The following is a 13878-nucleotide window of genomic DNA, read 5'->3' as shown; positions in this document are numbered from 1 at the left end:
GGTTTTATTTTTCATCCATTTTACAGATAATAATGGTATATTATTCAGGCTAAGCAGTTCTAAAGCTTTTTTTTTTTTCTCAGTGTTTCATTTATGTTTTGACTAAATGCTTATATCACTCAATGTGCCTGTTTTCCTTCTCCTTGTGCCATATAATTATTATTTCTTCTAGAGGGCATCAATCACTGAGAAAGAAAACAAACTTGATGTCTTAGGCTGACTCTGAATTTAGGAGCTCTGTTGTGTTGTACATTGTTTACATGCGATACCATATTTATTTCAACTTCTTCAAGCTTAGAAGTGGGGACAGTACTCTGAAGGAAGAAGAAAAATTCCTCACGCAGAGAAAAAAAGATCAGATCCTCAGAGTAGTAAATAGAGATGCTTATATCTGGGGTGGAAGACACTGGACTGCTCTGGAGAGACAGCAGAAAGAACTCCACAAATATCTTTTATAGTACACATAAGCATTTTTAGCTAATTTTGTGTGCTCCCAGGAAAATTAATAGGACTTCCATGACACAAGGACTATTTTGCACAGGAAAAAAGGCATTTGTTTATCACTTCCTAGGGATTTTCTCCGTCTGGACCAGGAGATGGAAGTATCACCCACAGGTGAACTGTGGCAATCAAGTTTATGAATCTACCAGTAGCTTTAACTTCATCAGTGCTCTCTAGGAAAAATGCCTTTTTTGCTGAGTTGTATGTATTCATCCTTGCTTTTAGCAAACATTTTGGCTAAATGCTGGTTGAAAGACATTTGGAGCAGGGGGCCACAAGATTACTGCTTTATTTCCCCCACATTCGTCCCACCATGGAAATAAGACTTCATATTTTCTTCATAAATAACCAGTCTTCCAACAGAAATCACCAGTTGCATAATCAGTTTCTTCTCAGAACAAGCCAAAGCCCATAATTCTCCAAGCTTTGCATAACAGTAGCAGAAGGGGAAAATGGAGTGCTAGGGAACTGTTTTGTGGGCAAAGTAATGATTTTAAGTAATCCTCAAGAGGGATCTGTTTATGAAGACCATCCTTGCCAGATCAGATGTGCTTGATAGCAAAGGACTAAAAAATGATAGAGATATCTTTGTGATTAATTTGTGTAAAGAGTGTACAGATGCAAAACATGCTAAGCACCAGGTTTTATTGAATCTATCTAATTATGAGCAAACGATCAGCATAATTTTCTTGCGTTTTCAACCACATTTTCTTGAGAGTGAAGTATTTAAGATAATTATAAAGAAATGCCAGCACATAATTGTGACAAATTTTATATTTAAGGAATCCTGGGGTTTGTCTTTATATAGAAATGTAAATAATTTAGGATAGACAGGGCTAAACTCTCTGGGCCCTGGTGTAAGAGGTGTAATCGTGGTGCGGACCTTGCCAGCCCTTACTCTCCAGGCATGGTCCCAGCCTTCGTGCCTGGACTCAAATGTTTGCATCTCTGCTCCCCATGTGCAGAGGGTGCTGTGTCCTCCAGCTGGAGAGTCTGGACCTTACTGTCACAACTGTAAGGATGGAAGGAGTTCAGATGGGCACCCTGTCTTAGTTTTCAAAGTTGATAAAAAGTATGGAGAAAGCGTAAGGCTGAAGGGCTTCTGCTCCTTTATAGAAGTCAGTGAAGCGTGTGTTTTGTGAAATATCTTGTTCACGGGTTACTCCAGTTGTCTGTGGATAGAATTGCAGGTAATCTGAGTTATGGCAAATGGTCATGTAGGCATCTTTTACGGAAGGTACTTAAAACATGAGTTGTGCTCAAGTGCTTTGCTTGCATGGGCGCTTCTGGGTTGCATCCACAGACCCTGAAGCCCCCGTAACACCATCAGCATCATGGTGCAGCCGTGGACCCCAGCCAGGGCTGCGCTGATGTTGCTCAGACTGATGTGGTCATCTGCTCCTTGGCAGGAGTCAACTATTGCTCAACCTTTGTAAGACTGGTGTGGCAAATGCCTTTACTCCAGCGCTGAAGCAAGATCTGGGTTCCCTGCACAACCAAAGAACCGGTGGGGCCTGATTTTGGCCCAGCAACAACCTCTCACCATAAGGTGCTTAGAAATCCTTTACTCAGATTTGTGGGGCTTAGGTGTCACTTAAAGATTTGCTGTTCACTGCATTGCAGTGGGTGAAGAAATGCAACACGGAGTCTGGTAGCCAGTCTTTTTTTTTTTTTTTTTTTATAGCTTCTAAAACATGTTGATTTAGCACGTGTCTGAGAGATGTCTCAGTGCCTGCAAGCATTCCTTGTTGCAAAATACATGGAGTTTTTTTTTTTTTTTTTTTTAATAGCTTCTAAAACATGTTGATTTAGCACGTGTCTGAGAGATGTCTCAGTGCCTGCAAGCATTCCTTGTTGCAAAATACATGGACAGCTTGAGTGTACAACAGATGAGGAAAGTGTGTGGGTGTATTTCTGTCCTTTTGCCTGCAACCACCTGTAACTTTCAGCATAAAGGTGTCATTTCTCTTGGGAAGGCAGCAGCAGGGCTTTCTGAAACCCATCAAAGAAAGATTGACTAATTTCACATGGGGATCACCATCTGTCTGAAATGCGTGCCGACCTGCTGTAGCACAACAACCTTTACTTGGTTTCTAAGGCTCACAGATGGAGGTGCCCTTGCTGGAGTTCCTCTGAATCTCCCCAGTTTGTTATTTCCCCTCTCTCTCCCCTTCCCTCTTTACGGGGTCTTCTATTATTATTTGCAGGCGGGTTGTCTTACAACTGTTATTGCACCTTTCTTTGGCCTCTGTCATATCTTACACAGTTACCAAAATAGTGCTGATTGTGGACTGCTATCCGGTATAAAAATAGCACATTGTTGTAATGTAGAGCATTAAAATTCATAGACTGTAGCCGGGCTGTTTCTTGCGCTTTCTGGACAGCCCTGTTAACCTTTGAGAGATTTGCCGTGGAGTTCCAGCTGTAGAATAATAAAACCAGGTAAGTGAAAAGGAGCCCTACTGGGAGAAAGTTTATGTGTTGGGATGATAAACCCATAAAACTCTGGGACTGTTTCAGAGCGTGCTGCCGGCAGCATCCCCTGCAAGCGCCCGTGTTTCCCCGCGGCTCACCTTTAAAGCCTCACTACCTGGGTGATTTAGATTAAAAGAAATGCACCGGCTTTGCTGCTGCGTTGCAGGGAGGCTGGTTTTAACCTCTGTGTGGCAGGAGGGATGGAGGCTTCTGTAAGGCCATGCTCAGTTGCTCCCCATGTTCCATAACACTGATGGATTGCTGGAGGGATGGATGGAGGAGGCTTCTCTCGGCAGCACTAACATGACTGCGGGGTAGAGCTGCTTCATACAAGGGGCAGATGCTCGCTCTCCGGAGCAGCGTGGTGAGAAACACTCAACCTCTGTTGCTGCAGAATTCACGCCTAACCCCCCTGTAACAGCACGTTGCTTGTTACTTAAATATCACTCTACTTAAATTTACGTATGTGTTTTCACACACAACTGGGAGTAAAAGCTCCGCGTTGCTTTCTCTCCTGCTGATTTTCTGTAAGGCAGGAGGTTACAAAAACATTAAGCCTTATATTAGATCATCTTTGCATTTGGGAACAGTCTTTGTGGGAAAGGGGTTTAATTTTTCATTTTGCGTGTTTCCTGCCTTAGCAGAGAGAAGGTTTACTCCAGCTTGGGTGTGCTCCTGAGAAGGGAGGACATGTCTGAACCATGAGAATAAGCCACATGGGCACTTGCAAAAAGACAAAATCAAATAAGCTTTTTTTTTTTTAATTACTAGTGATTTCATAGAGTTAAGTTATAATTGTAAATAAATCTTTGAGTTTTTGGCAAACTTTTGGCTATCATTTTGGGAGAAAAGTGGGCAGAAGAAAACCCTCACATTGTAGAAGGGAAGAGCTCTCTTCCCTTCCTGACAGCTACTTTGCCCAGTATCTGGGCACCAGAGCAAGTCTGGGTGCAAGACACAGAACCTCTCTCTCTCTTTTTCTCTTCTTGCCTTCGCTCCCTTTGTGATTCTCATTGGATAACATCAGGAAAGCCAGGAGGGTATTTTTAGCCTGAAAGAACAGAGAATTTAGGGCAGAAATGATCTTAACATTAATCATAGCAGTGATGAAATTTCATTCCAAAATATGTGAAGGAGACGAGATTTTTCCCCATGTCCTACTAATGAAAAAAGATCCTGTTGCTGCCAAACCATAGGGTCGCTGTGCTCACAGGTAATCCAAAATAATTGTAAGGTTATAGGGGAAAAAGATGGGGCCAAGGACTGAGTTGTACGTTGACTCTCAGCTCTGCAGAGGAAGGGACAGGACATTATTTCTCTCCTCATACTCTTATGGGACAAAACATTTTTACACTCATCCTTAGTGTGAGTATTTTGACTCGCACAGGGATTTGGAAGCATCAGGAGTCCTCTCTGACACTGCAGTGAGGACTAAGCCTTACCAGCTGCTGAATTAGATAAAATTTCTAAGAGGACAGCAGACCAAGTGCTAATGGTCTCATCAACTTTCTTGGACATTGCAGCCCCTATGGCTGCTGTTGAACACACAGGAAAAACCCCTAGCCCAGGCTCCAAGAAACTGGTTAGTTATGGGGAAGCCCAAGGAATCCTTACAGAAATTGAGAGGTAATAGCTACAGCAATAAAGGAATTTCCCAATTAAGTGGCCCTTTATCATTTGCAACATCCTGCCAATAATGCAGCAAAGATGCTGAGATTGAGAGGCCATTGGGTAGATCCCTGTAGATATATCTGAGTCTGGAAGTTTTGCACAATGGTCTTTCCACAGTCCTTGGAGTAAATGTCCTCACAGATATGCCTGTACCATATTGAGTTCTCTGGCAAAGGTCGGGGATGATTACTGACATACAAACATGCATTTATTTCTCAGGCCATTATATCTTTTTTCCTTCCCTTTGGCTCACACATTCTACACAGTCTCAGTGTAGCTTAATGTTCCTATCAATTTGCTTTCTAAACCTTCCCCCTCATTCTCTGTTGAAACTCAAAATATGTGAGTATATGTACATGTGTGCATTTATTTATATATAAGCATAATCATTCTTTACTCTGCTGCGTCTCCAAGTGTCTGCATACTGTCATGAGCTGCTTTATGAACAGTATGTATCTCATCACCTCTTGCAGAATATAAGCAGAGAGAAAGAATTTGCAAAATTTGGCCAAAGATTGCTCATTTTGATTGCCAGACCTGCTGTCTCCTTGCTTCTTATTCTAGAGTGGATGTTTTACATCAGGTTTTGGCCTGATGGTGAGTGGCTGATGTTGTCATGGGAAGAGGAGAGCAGGAGTTCTCCTTTGGATCAGATATTATGCATGAAGGTCACTGCTGCTCATCTCAGGAGGCTCACAGGATCATGGAAAAGTCTTAGTGTCCAGAATGGCACACGACAGCTCATTAAAACAGATGGCAGTGTCCAGGGCTGCTCCTGGACCGACTGGCTGCCTTGTTAGTGTTCTGCACGGGTCCTGCTAATTGCGTTGTAAAAGACACAGATATGCTGCCTATGGAAATTGCTCTGCAGAGCCAAATTCTGGTGCATCAGGTGGTGTTAAACTTTGTGATATAATAGGATATCTAAGTGTAAGAACAAGCAGAACTAGGCAGGAGGGCAGAGGGAAAGGCTGTGAGATGCAGAGGCAGATGAACAGCTCTGCTTGACCAGCAGCAGCTCTCTGTGCTAAATGTAAGCAGCGTGGCATAGCCGTGCTCCAGAAATCCCACCACCACAGCAGACCTGGCAGAGAAACGGAAACTTCTCCCCCAGAAGATGATTATTGCAGGCTGAGGTGCAGATTTGTCTGCTGTTGGGGTATATACCTATATACCTAACTGAAGCTGAGAGAGCAGCTCTGTGCCTTGAACCTGATTTCTGAAAAAAGTGTGAGGCAGCTCAGATAAGAGTAATAAATTTGGATACCGTTAAGACTTTAATAGAGGAGCAATTATTGGCCTGGCCAGCTGAATATTTGCTTTTATATATGTATGAGATTAATCTTCACAGTTATTTTTTTCTTCCTTGCATTTCTTATGCCAGAGGGGTAGAAGCCAGGGAGGTGGCACACCTTTGCCTGGTGACCCCAGTCCTGCGTCCTTGTCATGCTGTAAATGGAGAGGCACTCTATTGTTTGTAAATGAAGACCTTCCCGATTATTGATAAATAACTTCTGGATGGGGAGCATGACACATACTGGCTGGAAGAACAGGGCTCTGTAATAGTAGTATTGCCTTGAAATTACAGCCCACGTAGTTTGAGAATGATTCAGGATAATTACATTAATGTTGCCGGAGAAATGAAAAGGAACACTTTCCATTTTACCTATTAACAAGCTCTACTGGCCTTAAATTATTTCTGAGAAGAGCCTGCAAATGGCTGAAATCATCAGAATAATTACAAAGCAGTGGTTGGGGCCAGGGGGGGAGGGCTGGATGAGGTTCTCGCTGTGGCTCTTTGGCCAACGGGGAAATGCTGCTGCTGCTTTTGTGGAAAACAGAGCAGGGCACAGAGCCTTCTGATGAGGCACACTGCGGTCAGCAAATGGGCTCGGGGAGGCTGCAGGTCTTGGACCCCAAGGAGAAAATAGCTGGTAGGAGTAGGTTGTTCTCAGTGCAGGTGTTACACATCAACCTGGGGGACGTTAAGCATGAGCCTGCTGTTGTTTTGGCACACCGGACACTTGAATTTCCATCCTCTGCCCTCCCTTTTCTACAGCTCTCTTGAGGCTGTGCAGGGAAGATCTCTGCCTTTGGTGATGACTCTTCGCCACTCTGATCCTTGTCTCGTAGCAGCGACAGAGATGCTGATGTTTCTAAACTCCTGACCCTCAGCAGCAGCTGTCTGGGTCTGACCTCTCATAAAAACTCAGTCCTTCACCTCCTTGAGCCCTTCACTTGAACTCATGTTGTGTTTTCAGCTTTGTGCAAGCAACACTGCCTGCTGCTCTAACCTCCCGTTCCCCAGCTCACCTGTCAAATTACTGTGAAACCAGGACTTTTTGTTGTGTTTCCCTTGGTTCATTTATGCTATCGTACTGTTTGCTAACTCCAGATGAATAGAAAGGGCAAGATTTAGTAGTCAGATCTAAGTAACTCGGCATTGTGTGAAGCAAGGTCTCTGCTTCAGGGTCACCTCAGCTGTTGCTGGAGTTTCTCTTCTGCGTGAAATTCAGAGCATCCTTGAATGCCTATTGGTGAGAGCAGGGCCACGGTGGCGTTAACTCTGTCTCTCCTTGTCTTTAGTCTCTGAGAATTAGAAGATCTTGCATCTCATAACCGGTGCTATATTTATAGCTTCTTAGTAAATTGTGGCCGTATTTATCTGAAGAAACTAGAGCAGTGGGTGAGGATGTGGGCGCTGCAGGGCCGGTTGCATCCACAGTCGGTTTCTCTCCAGGCGCAGTCGCAACAGGCTCCTCACAGCCGAGCACACACAGACAGACACACACACACACACGAGTGCTTTTTCATTTTCTCCCATTTCCTTTTCACTTATCCAACAAAGCCCATCTCAGCCCCGCGTGTGATTACCTGGTGACCTGGGTGCCTTCATTCACTTGCAGCTGCAGCACTTAAATGGGATTTTGTTCACTACCATCAAATCAGACCTTCGCTTCCTACACACGCACCAGAGGCATGGGTTTGTCCCTCCAGTGAAGCGTTCCTCTCCTACAGCTACTGCCATTAGCTAAGCAAATTTGGGGAAACACACACACACCCCTCTTTCTCATTACATTGCCCTCCATCCTCTCTGGATGCTCAGGGCTGGGTGAATCCATCAGCAATGCCAGCAGCTGCCTTCCCACAGCTTGCAGCTCCTGACCCAGAATAGTTAACTTTCTAATCCATCAGCTACCTTAATTCTGCATTTAAGGCGATGGAGCTCAAATGAGTCTTGGCTTCTCCCTTTACACACACGTACACGAGAGATCCGTTACAAGAGTCCAAGGCTGAGAAGAATTTAAAATAATAATAATTAGGCAAATGATTTATTTCAATTGAGAGTTTAAAAATATTTGAACATTTATATATATTCTGTTGTGATATTTCAAGAGATTTAATGGATTAAAAAAAAAGCCACTTGGAGGGAAAGCTCAGATCAAGGGATTGCTTTAATTACCTCATTCAGATATTAAAATTTTCGTTTTGACTTTTTCCTCCGCTCCAGCTGCACACACACCTGCATTTACATGCTGATTCTTTCTGCTTATTTGTTTTCCCCTCATTTTTTTAGGAAGTTTTTGGGAATGTTTGAGCGAGTCCCTAGAAATCTGCACAGCATGAAAATTCTGAGTTTCATTTTATATGCAAATAGATATTATCAGTTAAAAGGAATTAGTTATGAATATTGCTAAGTCAACAGTAAATACTAAATAATTTGAAACTGCTTCTAGAAAATGCTGGATGCCAAAGTGCAAGACAGGTGTAAGTGGTAGAGAAGGAACTTTCCTTCCTACCTTTTGTAGGTCTCATGTATTTCCTGGTGTAGAAATTTATGGATCCAGGTGGAGTGGATCTTCCGCACAAAATGGAAGTCCCTACACGTTGCAATCTCCAGCTGCAAAGATATTGGAGCTTTGAGGGGGGTTAATTTGTTTTTATCTTCCCAAAGAGCTCTGGTAGGTTTTTTTAATCCTCATAACCCTGCCAGAACTGAGAAATAATAGCAGTTACGCAGATAGTTATGTCGACATCAAGTTAAGTTTTACACTTGCAAGGTTCATATATTTTTGGTAGCACTGGCACTAATACAAATGATAGCTCAATAACCGAAAAATAGAACAGTCCCCGAGCCACAGTTCTGATGCTTGAAGCATCTTTAAGCCCCGTACCCAAATGAGAAAAGAGATAAAAACAACCTAGTCAAAGTGGCTTAGCTTGAAGGAGCATTTTATGTGTTCCTTGATGACAAAATAGTTAGGCATTAATGCAGTTTACAGTAAGATACCCTTAAGTTATCAGTGAAGCTGATGTGATGCCTGACAGATTTAATGTAAATATTTATAGACTTGGCCTACTAATTATGCCAATGGAAAAAAATGCAGTATTAATGCTGTCACCTCCCCATGTCTCTACCTGCCAGCACGCTGCTAGCTCGCATAAATATTCTGAAGATAGAAAGTATGGCACATAAACAGAAGAGATCATTTACATTTTTAATAAGGGATTAAGTTATCTCCAGCAGTAGTTTCCAGCCTGTGGTCCACAGATGCATGGGAGGCCTGTGGACTATTCCCAAGGGAACTGTGAAAAATGACAGAAAAAGAGAGTTTTGTGCAGGGTACATAGAAATCTCTCTCTGTGAAATTATTACAGAGGTATGTACCACCTTTGGCAAATATTTAGGGGTCCACACACTGAGAAGAATTTGAAAACCACTGATTTACCATATTTATGTAAAGAATTGAATAATTTCGAAGTACCATACTGCCATGTGGTCAATGATTTGACTGCTGGTCCTGCCAGAGCCAGGCTGCCATTGGAACTGCTGGACCACAAAGCACATAAGCATGTGCTTAACTCAAAACACACGTTGATCCACTGAAGTTACTGCCATACATAACTGGTTTGCTGACTAAAGGCCATGGGGAAATTTAAGACAGAAGGCAAGGACTACTATCATCTTGCAAACAGCTCTGCAGACGCCCGATTCTCTTGTACAACTGAAAACCTAATTATGTGAATCCGCAGTTCATATCTTTTCTGTGTAATTTTATTTATACTAAGAGACTCTGAAGCTTTTAGGCGCCGGTGGTTTCAGCCGTTACTGTTTGCCAACCCAAAGAGTGTTATCATTGCTGTTATAGCCAGTTTAGGAGGCTCTCTTCGAGCTGCATCGATAGCTCTCCCAATTTGCAATCCAAAAGTCTGTGGTTTCTCTTCTGGCACAAACTGACTGCTCACAAGCTGTGCAAATAAATCTGAAGTGCTATCACCAGTGGTTGCATGTGTGCGGCTTGTGTGCATGCCTTTCCCTTGCCTTGAAACTCTTGAAAACTAGGGCAGAACGAGCGGGTGGTTTCGTATAGTCTTCTGCCAAATAGAATCTTACTCCACGTACATCCCCACTGACATCTGTGCCATTGGGGTAGTGGTCCAGTTTGCCAGAATCTGGCCTGTGCTCAATTTTGGCAGCAGGGCAGGGTGCAGGTAAAAGGCACACATGGTGTTACCACAGAAGTTCTCCAAACAGCTCGGATGGATGGAGTGTAGAAATAGGATGAGGGGTAATGGTTTTAAACTGAAAGAGGGGAGATTTTGATTAGATATTAGGAAGAAACTCTTTCCTCTGAGGGTGGTGAGACATGGGAACAGGTTGCCCAGGGAAGTTGTGGATGCCCCAACCCTGGAGGCGTTCAAGGCCAGGCTGGATGGGGCTTTGAGCAACCTGCTCTGGTGGGAGGTGGCCCTGTCCATGGCAGAGGGGTTGGAACTAGGGGATCTTTAAGGTCCCTTCCAACTCTAACCATTCTATGATTCTATGACGTACTGCAGGCTTTCCATTCAAACAGCCCATGAGGGTTTTGTAAGGTCTTGTTGCTGATGCATGAAAGGCAGATCTCGCCTTCCTGCAAAAAATGAGTCCTTGCTACAGACCTAGTCCACAGCCCCTGGAAGGCAACAGGCTTTCTACTGCCTTCAGTGATCTCTGGATCAGACCATACATAAGGATCTCAATTATCTCCAATCCCCAGCTGCGTTTGTCTCTTGTAAACACTTCATCTGGGCACTGCACCTCTGTAAATCACAAAACAGAATAAGCCGGTAGAAGTGGAGTGCACGGTTTTGAAAAGGAACATTAAGAGGGGAAAAATATAACTCTCTCTCTTTAAACTGTCTCTTTTCTATATTGTTACCTTGACAACTCTGCTGCTGTGTTTCATCTTTGGTGGGACTTAGCCGTGGTGGAATAAGGGGGACATCCATGTGCGTTTCCACATCTACTCCGGCTCCGCTTCCCAGGCACATGCCAGGCGCAGGGCATCGTGAGCTCCAGAGCCCACCTTCGCTGCCTTGACCCATGGTGCTGGCTGGAAATGATTACAGATATTAAGAACTGGGACCCGTTCTGATTAAAGGTATAACATTCTATCTTCTATTTCTTTTCCTTAAGCCAACACCAGGGCAATGGTAATGCTCTTTCAAAGGAGATGCAAGGTGCTTAAAATATTTTTTAAGGGTTAGGACAGCTGGAAAGCAGAGAGGGATGAAAGTACTCAAAAATAGTTGTATTATTTTTAGTATAAGGAGATACAGGAGTATGTGTCAGGATTAGGATACAGTTCTGATGTGGTGAACTGAGTCTGGAGATGCTAAAAATATGCTTTCTTTTCTCGCAATTTTTAGAAGAGACAGAGGCAAAGGTAAAAGGAGAGTAGTGGTGAACTGAAATTTTAATTCCTGTGCTCCCTTGCTCGTTGAGGTTTGGTAAAGCTGTCTGTTAACCTGGGCGCCCGGGACCGCTGATACTAGCAAAACATTACGAGGCAGGGCGAGGTGTTATCTCGGGAATGGGGTCCTTCCCACCCCCTTTTTTCCTCTTCCCAAAGAAAATCCCCACCAACGTAATCCTTTTATTCTTTTTTAGCAGAAATGGCTAGCTTTACAGCTGCAAAGGCAAGACATGCAGGCTCCAGGGTTGAGAGCAGCCGGGGGTGTCTGTGTCTGAATGTGTGCACGGAGAAGGGGGCTTTAAATGCAAAACACATGTGTTTTCAATTGCTATCTGGAGCCAGCCCAGTAGCTGTAACTTGGCCTGACAAAGCCTTATTGAAGTACAGACAGTGTGGTTTCAAAGCAGTTAGAAAAAGAACGGGAATGCTGTTCAGGAAATTCTTCAGGCATGGGCAGGGACTTGGCTGCAATTCTGCCGTTGGAAAATCTGACAGGGGCAGCTCATGAGCAGAGGCCAGGCCTGGTGCTGCTCTGAAAACTGCGCCGCATCTTCCCCCCAGCCTCCAGCACCCCTCCGGGTCCCCGTCTGCCCGCCCAGAGAGAGGTAAGAGCTGCCCTGCTCCTTCCCACTGCAGCCGGGGGGGGGAAATTTGCCCTTCTTTTGCGCGCCTGCAAAGAGGCTTCTCTCTTCTCAGACTGTTGTTTGGAGGCAAAAAGTCAAGATGGGGAAGTTGTGGCATATTTGTGAAGGGATGGGAGCAGTTTGGGGCTGGGTGGTGGTTTCTGGCTAACTTCGCTTCGGTGCGAGTTCTGCCGACAAAGCAGCTCTCGCGCTGCGGCTCCGGCTGCCTGAACGCTGCAACCAAATAATCCCTAACTTTTTCATTTTGGGGGAATAAGTGTGTACGTAATCTGAAGCCACCGAAAGGCTGGCTCTGTGCCTCTTACAGGTTTTTAAGAAAAATGCGATTCAGTCACGATAAGTGCATTTATATGTACGTTGCAGTATAGTTGTTTAATGGGATGAAAGCATGTTTGTCTGGGGGTTGTTTGGCAATTCCTGGTACCGCTGGCTTGTGAAGAGAGGCAGTAATTCAGTAACAATCATTGTCTTGTGATTTCGCTGTGTATTTTTTTCTGTATTTTATAAAGCATGAGCAAACTGCAACAGACAGCACAGTCCGAAACCACAGAGAGCAGATTAGAAGCAAAAACATTAATGTAGTGGCTGTTCTATCTGCAACTTCTCATTTGTGTTTCTTTCCCCAAATAACTTAAGAAACATTTATGATAAAAAGCTCGCTCACTCGCTCTCTTTAGGAGCCTGCCAGATTTAGGCAATGCTCTCTCATCCTTTTAGTTGCAGCATTAAAGCTTGTCTTGCCTCTGCAGAGATGTCAGCACCGTATATGGCAGGCTCGTGTTTGGGAGTCAGGGTACGGCGCATTCCTCAAGGCGGATGGAGGTGTCAGGAGGAGTCCGCCACGCGTAGCTTCAGAAACTTCCCTGCCTCTGCCTCTTCCTTGGATTTTCACACCAATGTTATCTGATGTGTTGAAAATGCATTTTAGCCGTGTTTTATGGTGTTGGGGTGGGTTTTTTTTTTTCTTTCAACAAGGAATGAATTAAGGATATTAAATTATACAGTGGGGCAGTGCGAAGCGTTTCTGGCTGGTTTCTGGCTGGTTCATGGGAGGAGACCTGCAGTTTGCTTTTCCTGCATCAAGCAGGACTGCACATGCAGGGCTTAAACAGTCATTTGTCTTGGCAAGCCAAAAAAATTCAGGTTGAGGTTCAAGGTGAGGTTGGCCACCAAAGTGCATCAGATCCAGTATGTGATAGGGCCAGAGCTTTCTCCCAGTAACACCAGTGAAGCCTGTATGTAGGCAATTCCAAAGGATAACATCAGGCTCAGGCAGACAGCAAACCCTACCTGGAAAGAGTGAATTCAGTGGATTTGGATTTTTAATGGGAATATTATCTGGTCCAATGCAAACAGATTCTACGTGATAGAAGGGAGAAAAGAAAGGTGTTTGGGAGCATCTTCTCCTTGCTACCATATGTTTTTTTCCTGTGAAAGCAATGATTAACTGAAACGGGTTGATTTGGGCCAAGTGAGGACTCCTGCTGGTTTGGGGTGCAGGATGGGCATCCTCCAAGAGGCAGGGATGTTCTGTAGATTCCTGGAGGCTGATGGGGGCAAAGGGAATGAGAAGAAGGACAGAGGTGAACTCTGCAAGCAGGAGGCATATGATGAAAATGAAGAGGCTTAATAAGCTCAAAGTTTGCTTTGCAGAAAATACACCTGCGGTGAAAATGCTGTGTTAAATGAAGGTCTCATATGATCTGGACCGCTTGAGCCTTCGCAGGCTGCCATCTTACCCTGCAGACTTGGAGCTCTATTGCTTTTCTCAGCAGCTGGTAATTTAGGCACCCAGTCAGCTTATTATCTTCTTTGCTGCTAGTTATAAGCTTATTTAAAAAAAAAAAAAA

The 13878-nt window shown here is 44.1% G+C and overlaps 1 protein-coding gene across 6 annotated transcripts in view; it reads left to right on the top strand.

Annotated features, from left to right (window-relative positions):
• The window catches only part of SGCD (sarcoglycan delta), a 346594-nt gene that overhangs the window by 188681 nt on the left and 144035 nt on the right, over positions 1 to 13878 (top strand). Inside the window, exon 1 of one of the 6 annotated variants that reach the window (XM_014948111.1) lies at positions 11900 to 11989. The exons of the other annotated variants lie outside the window; for them this stretch is intronic. The gene's annotated coding sequence lies outside the window, so the exon portion shown is untranslated. Of the gene's footprint in view, positions 1 to 11899; positions 11990 to 13878 lie in introns of those variants that run through there. 6 annotated transcript variants of the gene reach the window in all.

The sequence above is a fragment of the Calidris pugnax genome, unplaced genomic scaffold (assembly GCF_001431845.1).
Source record: "Calidris pugnax isolate Ruff unplaced genomic scaffold, ASM143184v1 scaffold27, whole genome shotgun sequence".
Classification (NCBI taxonomy): Eukaryota; Metazoa; Chordata; class Aves; order Charadriiformes; family Scolopacidae; genus Calidris; species Calidris pugnax.
This window is presented reverse-complemented; position numbering and strand designations above follow the sequence as displayed.